Source organism: Balaenoptera borealis, assembly GCF_965194805.1.
Source record: "Balaenoptera borealis genome assembly, chromosome: 9".
Lineage (NCBI taxonomy): Eukaryota > Metazoa > Chordata > Mammalia > Artiodactyla > Balaenopteridae > Balaenoptera > Balaenoptera borealis.
This window is the reverse complement of record NC_138873.1, coordinates 116,901,162-116,919,324: the sequence shown is the minus strand read 5'-3', so window position 1 is coordinate 116,919,324 and position 18,163 is coordinate 116,901,162. Positions and strand designations below refer to the sequence as shown.

The 18,163-nt window shown below is 36.6% G+C and overlaps 1 long non-coding RNA gene across 1 annotated transcript; it reads right to left on the bottom strand.

Annotated features, from left to right (window-relative positions):
• Positions 1 to 660: 660 nt before the first annotated feature.
• Positions 661 to 17,374, bottom strand: LOC309634727. The gene is made up of 3 exons (XR_014248377.1): positions 6,845 to 17,374; positions 5,569 to 5,729; positions 661 to 1,157 (listed from the first exon to the last, which is right to left on the bottom strand). It is a non-coding gene; the product is annotated as an uncharacterized lncRNA (long non-coding RNA).
• Positions 17,375 to 18,163: the final 789 nt, after the last annotated feature.

Genomic DNA, 18,163 nt, shown 5'->3' with positions numbered 1-18,163 from the left:
GGGCCATGTCTCCAAGTTGCAGAAAATGGGATCCACGGGCTTATCCTATGGTCTCTGCTATCAAGACATGTCTGCCACAAGCCCTTATGGTCTTTTGATGCGTCAGATGTGGGCTCCTTAAAATCAGCCGCACCAGGTCCCGCATACCGTGGAGTGTTGAAATGGCCTTTGTTGACCTGACACAAACAGACCACCAGATATTTCTCCAGCAAAGATGGGTTTGTTTGGGATCAGCAGAGAATTGCAGTTTGGGGTCTGCAACCCTGGTGAGCTATGTGCAAGTCCCCACACGGCAAGGGAAGGAGAACGCTTTTATAGAGGGGGAAAAGGAAGCTGGGAGGGCTATAGTAAACATGAGTCCGTAGCTTTCTATTGGCTGAGTCCTTCTTCCTGTTGCGTTCTGCTATTACCTCAGGGCATGAGAACTCCCCCTTCTGGTCTCCCAACTCTATTTAGTTGAGGTTTCTGTTTATTGGGGGGTTCTTTTACACTTAAAAAAATAGTTTTTAATTTTACTATTTTAATTATTTTAATTTTTTTTTACAGTAGGTCCTTGTTATTTATCCATTTTAAATATAGCAGTGTGTGCATGTCAATACCCAAATCCCAATCTACCCTTCCCCCACCGATAAACATAAGTTCATTCTCTAAGTCTGTGAGTCTGTTTCTGTTTTGTAAATAAGTTTATTTGCATCATTTTTTTTTAGATTCCACATATAAGTGATATCATATGGTATTTGTCTTTCTCTGTCCAACTTACTTAGTGTGATAATCTCCAGGTCCATCCATGTTGCTGCAAATGGCATTATTTCATTCTTTTTAATGGCTGAGTAATATTCCATTGTGTATATCTACCACATCTTCTCTATCCATCCTTCTGCTGATGGTCATTGAGGTTGCTTCCATGTCTTGGCTATCGTAAACAGTCCTGCAATGAACACTGGGGTGCATGTATCCTTTTGAACCTTGTTTTTCTCCGGATATATGCCCAGGAGTGGGATTGCTGGATCATATGGCAGCTCTATTTTACACTATAACGTAACTATAGGTGCAGATATGTTTACAGCCATGCTGCTTCCTCTCTCCCCTGCTTCCTTCACATGCAGCTCACTCCAGAGTCTTACCAGCTCTGTGAATGAATCCTCATGGGTCTCGTCCTTTAGAAAACAAAACAAAACAAAAAGCACAACAAACAGACCTATTTTAGGCAATGGTTTGATAAATTTTTTCTAAACTACAGGTAGTTAAATGTTTAATCTTGGCAGTTAGAGGAGATCTAAACAAGAGGCAAGGGGGCACTTGTCTCACACTGAAGGTGGTTACTGCTTGAAAATAGAAGCTTACAGGTTAAAAGGACTCAGAGGATTGTTTTAGGATATTCATCTCTATATACATAACTGAGACATTGAGAATTGGGGGTCATTTTGTTTCATTTGTTTCTATAGCAAAAAGGCAAAGAAAATATAAGCAATGTGATCATTTGTGACATTTCTTAGGTTTATTAATGTATAAGAATACAGACTAACATTTCTGAAACAAAAATTGAAACCTGTGATTTGACAAGGAAAAGTATGTTTATGAGATTAGAACACAAAATTGGAAGCTATATTTGCCTCAGAAAAGCTGGGTGTTATAGGGGCCATATCCATAGGCAAGATGTTAGAAAAACTGAAAGTGCAATGAATACAGTAAAAAGTTGTTGAATTCAATTCAGCCTGTCAGTCATTAAGCAGTTCTTGTGCACCTGCTGAGATGAAGCTAATACATGAGAGTTCATATAAATTGCAATTTAAAAATCTAACAGTTGTTTGGTTTTACTTAGTCATGAAAAAGAAGTGTTACTAGCAAATATTTTGATTATATTAAAATAATTTTAAACAAAGACTTAAATCTCGAGTTTTTGTCATCTATATCTGATATTTAATATGTTGACAATTTTAGGCAAATCCAGAACTAAAGGTTAAATTCTTTCAACAAGTATCAATAACCATATTCCAGGCATGAAGTTAACATGTAACTACATTAGCTTCTTTATAATTCTCATTGGCCCTGTTCTATGTCCCCTCCATTCTTCCTTCTACATAGCTACCAAAACAATCCTCCTAAAATACTAATTTGGTATTAATCTCCTATTTTAAACTTTTCCATGGTTCCCAAGTCAGAGTCCATTTTTTAAATTTTAATTTTTAATTATTTTTCCAAAAATTTTTATTGAAATACAGCTATTTACAATGTTGTGTCAGTTTCAGGTGTACAGCAAAGTTATTCAGTTATATATATATTCTTTTCAAAGTCCGTGTTTAAATTGCAGCATACAAGTTTCTTCGCAATCTGGCTGCCACTTAACCTTTCTATCTCGTTCTCCTCCAGTTCAACTCCTGACACTAAAAAAAATATTTTTCCAGCTCATTGAATCTCATAATTTCTAAACACTTTGTGATAGGGCTAGCAATTTACCCATATTACAATCTGTAGAGTAGTGGAAAATATGATTTCTTTATTTTGGAGAGAAAAAAAGTTGAAATCTTCAGCTTGCTTCAATCACTCTTAGATAACCGAGTCTTGGCTTAGATTAGGGTAGAATCTTGCCCACCATTCATTAGATAGACTCTCAATAACTTACATGACTATCAGGCAGTAAAATTTTTGATAAACTTTTGATGAAACGGCTGAAAATTATAGATCAGATGATTAACTGTGGCCTAAATAAGTAGGAGTTTGTTTTTACATGACAAAAAAATCCAAAGATAAGTAAGTGCTCTTGTTAGTTTATCTGTTCTGTGATAACACGGATGAGAAGCTCTTTCTGGTTTTCACTCCACACGCTTAGCATAGTGGCTTTTTCCTCAGATTTCTAGCTTCGTGGAAAGAAAGGAAGCTTCAGGAGCATGTTCCCAGCCATATGCCTGTCTTATCCAGACAAAAAATCATTATACAAAAGCCACCCCCCAGCAAATTCCACTTATAGCTCATTGATCAATACTTGGTCAAATATTCACCCCAGTCGGTAAGCGACGAACCGAAAGTGATTATCCGGCTTTTTCAACCTCGCTAATGGCAAGGGAAAAAGGGGTTGGCACTGGATGTTGGTGTCTTTCTCAGTGCTTTTTAAGAGTTGGGAAAGGTGGTCCTTAGATCCCTAGAGTGTCCTTGCCAATGATCTGTCGGCCTGGTCTCTGCTGACTTTATAAAGTTTCCTGGACGACTCAGGCTCCTCTTAGCTCTGACCACTCTTTGGACCCCGACCATACACTGAGGTCTGACTACATTAGTCAGTTGGTCCCTTACCAGATGGCACAACCCAGTGCATTTGCTGTAGAGTTCCTCATTCTCACCACAACAGCTTCCTCTAGCCACATTACACAGGAATCAAGAATGTTCTATAAAGAAGAATACAGTGCCCTTCTGCTTAATCACACTCTGCTATCATGTTTATTTGTAATATGGAAATGTCCCTCAACTGACTTGGAGGCAGCTTACAAGTTCTTTCCTTCTGGAACAGAACCAAAGCTCCCTGGTTCTTGGAGTTCCGTATCTTCTCCAGTATTTCAAAAGCATTCTCTCCCCACCAGCTCAGCCTTGAGTGTGTACTGGGGAGCATGGTGGAGGGACCCTAGTATCTTCCAACCTTTGTCTTTGTTCTCAGTCCTCCGACTCTCACAGGGCCTCCCAGTAATCCAAAAAATTAAGATACCTTTTACTTTCCTCCAGGCCATATCTTTCATCTTCCAAACTCCATTCCCATGGCTAAGCTGAAACAATGATCAAAGTTACCTATTCTATACAATCAGAAAAGCAGCTACGGTAGCCATCAGGCTCAATCTTTGATGTTAAATAAGAACTAAAATAATTTTTAAAGTCCTTATTCTCTCAACCTATTTGCCTGTTGGCAAAATCCTATTTTGAATGTAACAATCTAATTTTTCAAAATTTTTCAATTTTTCAGGATGCTACCCTGTTATAATTTCACGTTCTTACATACAGTCTGTATTTAAGCCGTGCTATATGCACATGCCTCTACTTCACCTGTCTCTTTCTATATTTGGTGATAACCCTAGGTATCCTGAAAGACTCTTTTAAATGTCACCTCCTCTGTGAAACCATTAACAACTTAGAGGGGGTTTTCTACCTTTACTTAAGATCCCAAAGAATTTTAATAGCATCATTTATAGTGCTTTCACCTTATGAGTATTTGATTAATACTCTCTTTCCCTTTGGGGGAAACCTTCAGCTTATTTAAACTTTCTTTCCCTAAACCCATATGGGGATTCATGAATATGTGTTGAATGAACGCCTGATAGCATGCTTGCTTTCCCCAAGAATATATTTTACTTTTATACTAGGACAATCCAAACTGGAGGTTGATTGTCACTACTCTACTGAATGCTCTGGCAGAACAGTCTAGAACCACTCATGCCAAGCACTGGTATTTTCCAGAGTAGCCTGTGGAAATAACCTTTGGATGTGAGCTTCCTTTTAACTTATTTAAATGATTTTAACATACCCACCCATAATATTACTAGATGAGAAAAGGAAGATTTGGGTATGGTTTTATTTTCCTTAGTGATTAAGAGCATTTAAAATAATATTTGATTTTATATGAGTTTGAATTTCTAAACTTCTGAAAATCCTACTGTCTCAGAAGTTGAGACCTATCCCGTGTTCATATTATAGTTGGCCCTGAATAAAATGTTTAAAACCACCACAAAGTTCAGTTTAAAAAAATATATATATATATGATGTGATATATACACATTATATATCTGTATATAATGTATATATAGATATATCACTAAGCAGTTAAAATAGTGGTTCAAGGTGTTGTTCCCTTTAATTTTTGTTTCTGAAAAGGAAGCTTCAAAGCATTATTATTAATCCTAAAGCATACTCATTTATTCACTGCCGTACAGCAGAAATTAACACAACATTGTAAAGCAACTATACTTCAATAAAATTTTACAAAAATAATAATACTCATTTATCTCTTCTTTGAAAACTTAACAAGGGATGGGATCTGTATCCACCTCCCTTTTTGCAAAGGGCCTGGCTTTTTAAAAGCCACATTTAACAGTCTTGTCTGCTTGTTAACCTGGTGTTGTCTTCAACTCTCTTTGGAACAGCTGTCTCCCAGCTGCAGTTAAACATTCAGCCTAGAAGCTCCCAGCCCACAAGACTTTCTCCATTATTCCCAAGTTTACCAACAGGGAAGCTGCAGTGTTCTCACAGAAAAAGCCAAAAGTTGCTTGAAGAGTTCCAGTATAAGTCATATTTTCCATTTTTATTTTATTTCTGATCCGGAGCCTTAGATCAAGTCTAATTTCTTTGAAGCCCATGGTTTTAAGATATTAAATTTCATCACGGCATTAGTATCTGACACTCTTAAAAAGCTCCTACGGTAAATACATTTTCACCAAACACTTTAAGTATTCTGTGGTTCTAAACACTACGCTGTATTTGAGTTGAGGAGCCATGGGACATATTTTAAAAGTCAAAGGACAGAGAAGGATATAGAGTGGAAAAGTGATAGTCCCCCTTTGTGTTCCAATCTATGCCACAAATCTCCTTCACCTTGATGGAAGTAACTTTGATGCACTATCTTCCTATGCTTTTCCAGGGCAAGTCACAAATGTATTGATTCAGGTGAATGCAGCTTTTCACACTTTGGATGATGGGATGGATGAAGCTCCTTATATCTGGGTCAACATCTGGCTTCCATTATATGTTATATACTGCGGAAAATGAAGGAGCACAAAAGCATATTATCGCAGCCTCGATTTCTTCCTCTGATCATATACACTCTCAGAAACACACGTATACACACACACCCATAGGCATTTTTACTTAAGTAGTGTCATAATATGCACACTGATGCATTTATTTTACTACTTCCTAGTCATCTTTCCATGTCCGAATATGTGACCATGTCTCATCTTTCTTAATGAGGATCTCATAGCGTGGATTTCCCCATAATCCATGTAATCATTTCTGTATCGATAGATGCTTGGGTTGCCTACAGTTTTTCCTGTTACAAAAAAATCTCTGCAATTCTTGTCTTTTCACATATGCAAACTTTCTGGAAGGCAGGTTTCAAGAAGTAAAACCCGAAGGTGATTCAGGTTTTGTTTCTGACGGATAACCACCAAATAGCTTCAAAAACACTGTAATAATTATACCCCACACCGTATAAAAGCCCAAGATTCCTCACACTCTCATCAACACTGGATAAGAAAGGAGAAAACTTTGTATGTATGTATGTATGTATGAAAAAATAAATTATGAAAAATGTACAGTGGTGTTTGTATCTCCAATTAGAGAAGAAACATTTTTTTGAGATTTTAAAATTTTACTTTATTTTTTTAATTTAAGTATAGTTGCTTTACAATGTTGTATTAGTTTCTAGTGTACAGCAAAGTGAGTCAGCTATATGTATACATAAATCCCCTCTTTTGTGGACTTTCTTCCCATTTAAGTCACAGCAGAACATTGAGTAGAGCTCCCTGTGCTGTACAGTAGGTTCTCATTAGTTGTCTATTTAGACATAGTATCCATAGCGTATATATGTCAGAAACATTTTTAAAACCTGGACATAAGCAGCACACATCATTTCCCGATTAAATGGGGTTATAACTGTGTTTGTTATATTAAAGGATGAGCTCCTCCAACAAAGAGAACCCAAAATACCGTGGCTTACAGAATATAGAAATTTCTTTCTCATGTGACAGAACTGTAATGAGCAGTTCTGATGGACAGGACAGATCTGCTAGGTGTAGTCATTCAAGACCCAGGTTCTTGCCACCTTATTGCTCCTCCATCTTCTAGAACACAAAACAAGCTAGATACCTACCATATCCAGAAAGAGTCTAGAGGAGGCTTGTTCAATGTTTTAATTTCCGGACCCAGACACATCGCTTCGGCTCACATTCTGTTGACAAGAACTTGGCCATCTAACTGCAGGGGGACTGGGAAATGCAGTCCAGCTAAGAGGCCTGGACTCAACCACAACTCCATTTTCATGACAGAAGGGGAGAACAGATTTGGTCAAATTATCAGTCTTGCCACACTTACTAAACTTCCAGATATCATAGTAGTGATTCAAGTAACTAAACTAAATTAAGGAGAAAGCATTTCCTAAAGTCAAATCCAGGAGAAGAATGAATTGCTATAATCAAAAGACAATGTTTTTACATATGCGTGCTGTAAATTACACACAAACTTTGATATAAACAGAGCACATCATTTCAAATTACATAGGAATTTTCTCCCAATGATTTTTTGTTTAAGTATTTACTACTATGTGGTCCATCCTATGCCATCTAAAGGAACTGGTCATTTCTCCTTATCTGCAGAAATGACCTCTAAATATTGCAATGACTTAGAATGAAGTCCCAGGACACCCCATTTGTCACACTTTTTTCTTTAATTTGTGACAGCTTCTTCTCATGACTGTTCAATTCTGTGCCATTTTTCAAAAACAAATTTGTAATAACTTAACATTTTGAAAGTATACACAAATAAGCCTAAAAAGAATTTAGTGTCTAGAAGAAAAGTCACCAAATGCATGCTCTATATTCAGTGAGATGTCAATTCCAAAGCTGGGCCTGGGATAGAAGAGAATAGAGGAAGCCGTAAGCCCTTCCAGTTGGACTCAAGCCTGCTCTGGAATACAGGCCTAACTCCAGCCTTGCTGGCACATTGAACACATTTCACTAAAGGCATACAAAAGGTCCTTTATTGTTTTCGGGAAGATGATAAGACCAGCTGAAGAGTTTAATGCCTTTTTTGGCAGTGAGAGATGGAGTCAGGGAACTTTTGGCAACTCAAAGGGAGCAATAAAATGGCCATGTGAAAAGGGCACTTTGGAAATATAGTAATGACGGCAACATAAGATGCATAAATGCGATCAAGATTTACTGCTGGAGATGTTACCAGAGCTTCTGATGTGCTGTCACTCTCTACTGAGCCTGGCAGCTCGCTTCTAGAGGAGCAGGGAGCCACAAATAAGTACCAGTCAAGGTAACTCCAGGACTGCAGCCTGCTGCATTCTGACCTCATAAACAAGGTATTGTGTAGAATGTATGCACGAGCCAAGGACCGTGTAAAAGGTGATACAAAAGTCTCAGTTCTCAACATAGAACAGAGGAGTAGGTAGCTTACCATTAACTTTACCAGATGGCTTCTTTAAGCACGGTCATAAATAATAAGTGAATGTTATGTAAAAAGAATCAAAGAGAATGAATGGACAACTACTTCAGCCTGTCCATTTTACAAGACTTCTAATGTTTTAAAGAAACTTGGCACGTTTTTTTTTCTGGAGAAGCTTACACCTCCATCCTCTGCCCCTTATAGATTACACTGATTAATTTCTTTCATGCTCATAAACATCTCACATGCCCATGTTTGTTACCTGAAGATATATTGTATTCCTGTGTTTAGCTTGGTACATTTTCCTTTCCAAAAATGTCTCTGGGACTTCCCTTCATTAGGAATCATTCTCTTTTCAGTTGAATGTCACTCTCCTGTGACAAAGACTCATTAGCTGCTTAATGAGAAGCACGATATAGCAGGAAAAATATGCCCAGGCCAACTGCCTGCTCAAGAGCCTGGCTTTAATTTTCTCAGCATCCCAACCCAATCTTTCTCTAGGAGGCCGATGATAGGGTTGAGAGTGAATTATTTGTCTGATGGCTTTCTAATAGGGAGATGGTTCCAAGAGAGTCAGGATGGAGATGGCCAATCTTCTGCACACGTGTGAGCCAAGCCAAATTACAGTCCAGAGGGCCGGTGGTGAAAGACAACACATTAACCTGCAATGACACCTGTTCATCTGACACACTCTTTCCTGAACTCAAAAGGTCTGTTTCTTTTGAAATATTTATGTCACTGAAAGTAAAGGTCATTCCATTCTGGTGTTTCACTTTACATCATGAGTAAAACTGACACTTAAAACAATGAAATCAGTTTCCAAGGCAGAGAGTAAACACACAAAGATGCATCCTTTCTGCCACAAGAGAAGTAAAGGAAATGTACGTATCAGGTCCTGAAAGGTAAATCTTCAATCGATTCTAAATGGGATTTTTATTCAAATATCCAAATGACCATTTCTCTGGAGCCTCTTCAGTTAGTCCATAGTAACCAAATTGAACATATTGCCTTATTCTATTATGCTGTGTCCTCTTGACAGTCAAATTCTGGAGAATTCAAAACAAGTGTGCAAGTGAAACTGAGAGGGGTTAATATCACAAGAGCATTTGTTTCTTATTAAGATCCTCTGTGTGCTGATTCTCAGAGACATGTTAATGATTAAATTAATAAAAATAATATTTTTACCTGACACTTTAGATTTAATATTTGCAATTTAAAATAAAAACACAATCAAGCATAAAAGGAATTTGCATTTTGAAATAAAGTTAGTAACTTGGACTTGGGTTTCTTTTCTGTTTTCTCAATGCTTTTTGCAATATTCATGCACCTGTGGTCTCATGTCTTTTCCCATCAATCCACTGAAATTGCTCTCAACGTGTGTGTTAATGACTTCTTTGTTATTAAATCCAGGTGACATTTCTCAGTCCTTAACCTACTTTACCTCTTACTCATACATCTAAACAATATTTACCAAATATCTACTAAGTGTCAGGCACTGCATTAAATGTCAGGCATAAATGTTGAAGGAGAGTTTATTGTGGAATAGAGGAGTTGGATATTAATGAGTTACAGAAATAATTATTCGATTGTTGACTCATAAAGAAAAAATATAGCATGCACTAAGAGAATATAGTTGGGAAATATAATTTAGTCAGAGATGTCAGCAAAATTTCCCAGAGGAAATGACTTCTAAGCTGAAATTTAAAACTTATTTACTCAAAAATACCTATGTACAACTATGTAACTTATTTATCTTCCATTCAGTCAGTCAAAAACATCAACTAACCAATATGTTCACAGCTACCACATAATACTGCCCAATAGGTCTTAGCTGGGCTCACTTAAACTGATAAACTGAGGCTAGAATATAGCACAGTGCCTGATACATAATAGACTAGTGGGTAGGCTGGGGCTGACTGGTTTACAATAACTTAACTAGCATAGCTAGGATAACCAATGCATCTTTCCACTTCATCATTCTTTGGCATGCCAGCTCAGACCTAATCACTTGGCAGGCACAAGGTTTTAAGACAGAGAGAGGAAACCTGCAAAGTCTCCTCAGGTCGAGGTTCAGAAATCACACACATCAATTCCACCACAGTATACAGACCCAAGCAAGTCACAGGCCAGCCCAGATTTAATGAGTAAAGGAAATTGATAGGAGAAGCTGCAAGGTCATAATGCAAGATCAGGAAGAAAACTTGGAATAATTTGTGGTCATTTTTGCAATCTACCACAATGAGGTAGGTGTTATTTCTCCCTATTTTATAGATGATGAACTAAAGCTGGAATATATAGCACAATGCCTAGCACAACGTAATATTCACTAAATATTATAAAAATAAAAGAATACCGTCATGAATAAATTGAATAATTAAATTAATTCATACTTAAATAGAGGCCTGGATTGTCTGTTTCCATGGCCTGACTCTTTCTTGTTACTCTATACTGGCTCCTGAATATAAAAAATCAAATGAGATGTAACAGTTGAGGAATGACATGACTGTCTCCAGCTGGATTCTCCCATTGCTAGCCATGAGACAGCTACATAGGAAGCAGTGGTTTTAAACATTGGATAATAAACAGCACAGAACTATGACCCCTGAGAGAAGGGAAACACATGAGGAAAACTCTACAAGTGCTCCAACTTACAGCCTAGAAGTTTCCAGGCTGAAGTACAGAGTGGGGAAATCCAAACAGAACCTGGCAGTCTTCCTAAAATTTGAGATTAGTGGTCAAGAAGCTCAAGATAGTTAGAATTTGTAGAAAAGAGCACTGGAGAGGATAAAGCTGCACAGAGAGAAAGCTCCAAAGAGCTATGGAAAAATACCATTGAGTCTATGACTGAGCACAGTTCTGTGAATGCAAAAGAAGAAACTATCCAAAGCCAGGGAAAGAACCACTGAAAAGCAGAAGGTGAACAAGTTGTAGAGCTCAAATAGGGCTGGGAATAGTTCATGTTCCCCCCAGCCAGAGTAGAGAGATTTTATAATATACAGGAAAATGAGTAGAATGGCCAGAAGGGTATTGCCTTAGTAGTGGGGCTAAGTTAGCTTGAGACAAAAGGCTTCTCTGGATTCAGGAAAGCCTCAGAAGGATCAAACTATTTCCAAATAACTTAACTGTACATCAGAACAAAATCAACACTCTTTAAAGACATTAAAAAACAAAACAAAACAAGATGTAACAATGATATTCAACATCCAGTGAAAAATTACCAGCGTGTAAGAATCAGGAAAATATTTGCCCCATAATCAAGAGAAAAATCAATCAACAGAAACAGATCCATATATGCCAGAAGTAATGAAACTACAAAGACTTTACAACAGCTGTTATGAATATTATAAATGCTTCATAAATTCAAGGATTAGAAAAACACATTAAAATGATGAAGAGTAAAATGGAAGATATAAAAAAGACCCAAATAGAAGTTCATGAGATGAAAATAGCAATATTTGAAATTGAAAAAATTGTATTGTATGTGATTACCAATAGATTATACAAAAGATCAGTGAATCCAAAACATAGGAATATAAACTATTCACAAGGAAGCAAGAGAGGTAAAAAGACTAAAAAAGACACTTCCCCACCAAAAAAAAAAAAAAAAAATAGAGCATTAGTGACCTGTGAAACAATAATAAGTGGGCTAGCGTATGTGCAATTGGAATCACAGATATGGGAATGTAGGGGGAAGGGAGAAAATATTTAAAGAAATAATGGTGTGATGAATTGGGATTGACATATATACACCAATATGTATAAAATGGATAACTAGTAAAGAAATAATGGCTGAAGTTTTTCCAAATTTGATAAAACCAACTAACCCAGATATCCAAGAAGTTTAACAAATCCAAAGCAAAAGAAAGAAAAAGAAATTCACACAACCGCACATCATACAAAATTACTGAAAACCAGTGATAAAGGAAAAAAAATCTTAAAGTCAGCCATGTTGGAGAAAATATATTTTTCCAAACAAAGATATGAATTACAGCAGAATTTTTGTCAAGAAGTACAGTAGCCAGAACACAATCGTATAACATCTTTGAAGAACTTAATAATTCTATAAAGAGCAAAAACATCTGGCAAAAATGAAAGCATAAAAAAAGATTGTTTTTCAGATGAAAAGGAAAGAAAAAAAGAAAGAAAGAGAGCTGAGAAAATTCATTGCCATCAGACATGCATGAAAACAAATATTAAAGGAAGTGCTTGGGCAGAGGAAAATGGTAACAGGTGGAAACTAAAATCTACAGAAAAGAATAAAGAATGCTGAAAATGGCAAACTTATGGGTAAATGTAAAATCCTTTTAAAAATTGTTTTTCTCATTTATAAATATCTTTAAAAGATAATTATTCAAAGCAAAAATAATAATGTATTTGGGGATTTAGAGCATGTAGAAGCATAGATCACTGCAATAGCAAAATGGTCAGGAGGAAGAAAATGAAAGTATACTACAGTAAGATTCTTACACTGTATGTAGCAGTGTAACATTATTATTTGAAAGTAGACTATGATAAGTTAAAGGTGTGTACTCTAAACCTTAAAGCAACCGCTGAGAAAAATAAAAGCCAATAAAGAAGATAAAATGAATCATAAAAGTACTTAATTTAAATGAAGGTAGAAAATAGGAATAAAGTATCAAGGAATAGATAGGACAAACAGAAAATAAAAAATAAGAAAAAACCCTATGCAAATGGCTAAATGTTCCATTTAAAAGTCAGAGATCATCAAACTGAACTTAAAAGAACTACCCAATTTTATTCTGTCTACAAGAAAGCCACTTAAAATATGAAGACACAAATAAGTTAAAAATAAAAGAATGGAATAAAATACACTATGCAAATACTAAGCATAATAAAGTTGGAATGGCTGTATTAATTGCAGATGAAGTAGATTTTAGAACAAGAAATGTTAACAGGAGTAAAAGGGGACACTTCATAATTAATGTGGGATCAATTCATCTAAAGGATGTAATAATTCAAAATGTTTGTGCACCTAATATGTATACAAATACATTTTGAACTTTAAAATACATGAACCAAATATTGATAAAACTGAAAAGAGAAAGACAATCCAAAATTACAGCTGAAAGATGTCAAAAACTTTCTTGCAATAACATAGAGCAGTTAGACAAAAAATCAATAGGATATAGAAAACATGAACAACACTGTCAACTAACTTGACCTAATTGATATTTATAGAATATTCTCCCCAACAACAGTAGAATACACATTTTTTTTTCTTCCAAATGCACACAAAACATTTACAAAATAGAGTATATTCTGGGACATAAAAAAGACTCAATAAATTTTTATAAAGTAGAATTCTTATAAAGTATGTTTTGTGACCACAACATAATTAAACTAGAAATTAAAAATAGAAAGATGTTTGAAAAATCCCCCAAAGATTTGGAAAAATTTTTAAACATGCTTCTAAATAACCCAGGAGTCAAAGAAGATACCTCATGGAATATTTTCAAATATTTTTAACTTAATGAAAATTAAAATACAACATCCTGAATGGTAGAGAGCAGCTAAAGCAATGCTTAGAGGAAAATGTATAGCATTACTTGATTTATATAGGAAAGACATTCTCAAATCAGTGATCTAAATTTTCATTTTAATAAGCAAATTAAACCCAAATTAAACAGAAGGAAGCAAGTAATAAAGGTAAAATAAGAGGAAAACAGTAAAACAATGAAGAAAATAAATGAAGTTAAACTCTAGTTTCTAGAAATGATTGTGCCCAGCCAAGGAGGCAAAATGGATTCAACAGATTATAGGATGCAGTATCAAATCACCTCATACAAACATTATCATTAATTACAAAGAAATCCTCAGTCCCTGACAGACACATTCTTACTGTTTTTCCTTGTTACTGTTCTAGAAAACATTTTTCTTCCTGTTTCCAGAAAATCTAGCACAAACATAAGTAGTCCATCTTTACCTTGCCTGGTTGCAAAGTAGGATGATTATGCATGTGGGAGCTGAATTCATAATACAACTCTGCTAAAGTATAACCCAGGAGGAAAATACCAGCCTGTTCCAGACCTGCGTCAGCAGTAAGTCTTTGCCAGGAAGGTCCAAAATGAAACAGAAAAGTAGGTTCTTGTTTCTTACATACAAAGTTGAAGGAAACATTCCCATCAGCCTCTAAACAGGAAAAGAAATCCTATTGCTTTGAAAACAACAATATTACATTTGTCTCATTTGATTTTTCAAACCAAGAGAAAGAGGTTTCAACTCACAACACTGTCTTACCCTTTTCCACTTATAACACACAGTACTGTTGAAACCAAGCAGGACCCTGTGGGGCCCTCTTGGGGTACAAAATCCTTTCTGTGTCTCCTGCTTCTTGTTTGTAGGGAAAAGGCTTTAGCCTCCTACATCTTCGCTCCAAAGGGCAGTTTCAAACAGTTACTAATTAGGGGAGTGAGGGAATGCAGAAACAAAGGAAAAGCAGTCAAGAAACAATAGTGCAGGCATAAAGCAGAGTCCTAGCTCCTCCTCATGGGATATACATAACAAACTGATGCATATCTCTGAGTTCTTCTCTAAGAACTAAGAGCCCCACCCAGGTGGAGGTTGGTAACTTCAGGCCAAGCACAAGCACATGGACCCCAGACTGGTTGGAACAAGAAGCCTGATGATTGAGACTCCTGGAAGCCACCTTGTTACCTCCCCACCAACCAATCAGAAGAAAGTCACACACCCTGCAATGCTCACCCCAAATTTTGCCTTTAAAAACTCTTCCCTGAAAACCACAGTGGAATTCAAATCTTTTGAGCAAGAGCTGCCCATTCTCTTTGCATGGCCCTTGCAATAAACCTTTCTCTGCTCCAAACTCCATCATTTTGGTTTGTTGGGCACATCAACTTGGGTTCAATAATACTGCAGACATCAAGAAAAGAAAAATTCACTGGAACGTGAATTAATGAGATGGTAGTTTTAACACCCTTGCAGAAGATCATGTTAAAGTGATCAGGTTTCTAAGGTTTCATTGTCATCACCTGCTGTGCTAACTAAGTGTCCAAAACTGTCATGCCTTCTTGGGAATAAAATAACCTATCCCTACACATGCTATTTTAAGTCCTTTCATTTCATCCTGCTTTTGAAATGACTTTATTTTCAGACACCCCAGATGTAATCCCTTTGCTGACCACAAAGTGGTTTGTTCTGAAAAATGCTGTAAAGAGCAAATTCTTTGAATCCATATTTCCTCAGTTGACATGACCAAGCTGTTACGATTTCTCAGTGACATGTGGCACTTGCATCTGTAACAAGTCATAACCAGAGGAAACTCTGGCAGCATAGTGGTTGCACAATTTAGACTCAACCATTGGAGGAGTTAAGTATTTTGGTCTTGAATTCCAGTGTGGCTTAAGGAATGTTAGCAGTCTCTTTTTCCAAAGTTGTGGTGCACATACAACCCAGTTAATTCCCTTACACAAGGCTTAGTCATTATCCCCTGTATATTTTGAGAACGTTTTGTGTGTGGCAAATAAATGCAAACTCATCTTTGTTTGGCTTCTTCCAAACTGTAATTCATTAAATTCTCTATCAGTGAGTTGTTCCACTTCTTTAGTCTGGGAAAAGTCTTTTCCAGATAGTCATCTGTAATGTTAGCCATTCCTCTTCTTTGCGTAAGTACAATTTTATTAGTCATAAAACACCACAGGGGGTCCATCCAAGTTCCCTTGGAAGCTTCAAAGCCAGGAAGACACAAGGACAAGTTTTTCTTGAATTCCTTTCCACTCCCCACTCCAGAGCCCATGGCTCTCCATGCTGGAGACCCAACCATGATATCAACTCCTGAGTTCCCAGATACACCTGTTCCTAACAATCCTAATTGCTTCCAATAGCCCAAGACCTTTACTGGACTTAACTAGAAATAAGGACAGCCATACTTCTTCCAACTCAAGGTACCTCCCTGTCTCAAGAAGGAGACTGATGGAAGTTGCAATAAAGTTTCTAGAACAAACCTTTCATACCAGCAGTCAGGAAAAAAGAAATACTCAATACTTAAAATATGGTATTCTGGTAAATACAACCAAGAGTTATAGCTTGTAGTTCTCTCTCTGTTTCTCACTTACTTGTTGGTCTTATGTAAATCCCCCCATCTCTCAGGGCCTCTCATCTCTAATATCTTTCTAGATCTCAAAGTCTATGATTCTAATGATATAAAAATTCAAGGGGTATAGTAAGGAGATCATTTAATTATTTTTATTTATTTTATTTGTTTAAATGTGGTAAAAACTACCTAACACAAAATTTGCCAGTTGAGTCGTTTCAAGTGCACATTTCAATGGTATGAACTACATCTACATTGTGCAATCATCACCATCAGCCATCTCCAGAACATTTTTCATCTTCCAAAACTAAAATTTTTCACTCATTAAATAATAACTCCATTTCTCCCTGCCTTCAGCCCCTTGCAAACACAATTCTACTTTCTGTCTCCATGATTTTGACTACTCTATGTATCTCATATATGCAAAATAACATGGTATTTGTCCTTTTTCTGACTGGTTTATTTTACTAGTATAATATCCTCAAGGTTCATCCATGTTGTAGCATGTATTATTAAAGCCGAATAATATTTTATTTTATATAAACACCACTTATCTGTCAACGGAAACTTAGGTTGCCAGAAAATTGATTTTTTAAATTATCTACTATAATGTTAATTTCCTTCCAGATCATGTTCTTAGCTACATGCCAAAATCACCTAGGAGTTTTAAAAAATACAGATTACTGGGCTTAACCCTAGATTTACTAATCAGAATTTCCATAGCAGGGGCCTAGAAATCTGTATTTTAAGAAAACTGAAGGCCTATGTTCTTATCAAAAAGTAATTGTGCATCTGTACCCTCCTAAAAAAAATTGTTTGTGGTATGATCTGAGTACCAGTCTCTATACCACATCCAATATAGACCTGGCAAGTTGTAGTTACAACTTAAACATGAAACAAGTCAAGAAAAAACGCATGTGTGTGGAGGGAGTAGATGAGTCCCTAGTTCTTCTGCCCGGAGGTAAAGCATTGGAGCTGGAGCAGAAACAAGAAAACCCTGGCAGCAATGCATGCTGGGAGACTGTGATTTTCACTGCACGTTTTTGGTTCACAGATTTAAGGACCAAATCATGGAAGTAGTATAGAATTGCACCTTGATGCATCAAGCAGCTCTATATGGATGCTAATCAGATACTGAAAACCTTCCAATAGGTAAAGATCCTAGAAAGAGATTCCTCCATAAAAATAAGTGTAAAGTTAGCAGAGCCATGTAAAAATCACAGAGACTGTCTGCTGACAATCTCCATTTGGCAAACATCATTACATTTAAAGAATGAGTAAAGAGACAAAAATTAACATGGAATTTATAGACATGACAACACGAGGGAAAGAGAACAGCACATTAAGACTCAAATGATAGAAAATTAGGGAAAGCAGGTCATTCTCAAAAGGATGTCAAAGATATGACTTTTACAAGAGAGGCAAAAAAAAAAAAAGTCATGCATAATGAAAAAACAGGCTATGAATATGAGTTAAGATGATACTTACTGCTATGACAAATGAAGCCCCACATTTCAGTGGAACAAGAAATAAAACTTTATTGCTCTGGTATGTGAAATCCAAAACAGATGTTCCTGATTAGCAGATAGCTCTCCTCCAATTGGCAATTCAGGGAACTAGGCTCTTTCTACCATGTGGCTGCACCATCTTCAACACATGGCTTTTAAGGTTGCCATGGAATGGGAAATAGCATGGGAGACCACACGTGGGAGATTTTTATGGGCCAGGTGTGGAAGTGATTTGTATCTGTTCTTCATATACTCCATTGGTAAATTATGCTCACTTAACTTCAAGAGGGGCTGAGAAATTGTTGTCTAGTGGGTGCGCAAGAGAAAGGAGAAGCAGGTTATGCGAACAGCTAGTCAGTCTCCAGCACCCTGACTACAAAATGTCTACAGAATGAAATGCACATACAACACCTGGGGAGAATAGAGGGATGAGGGAGATGAAGTG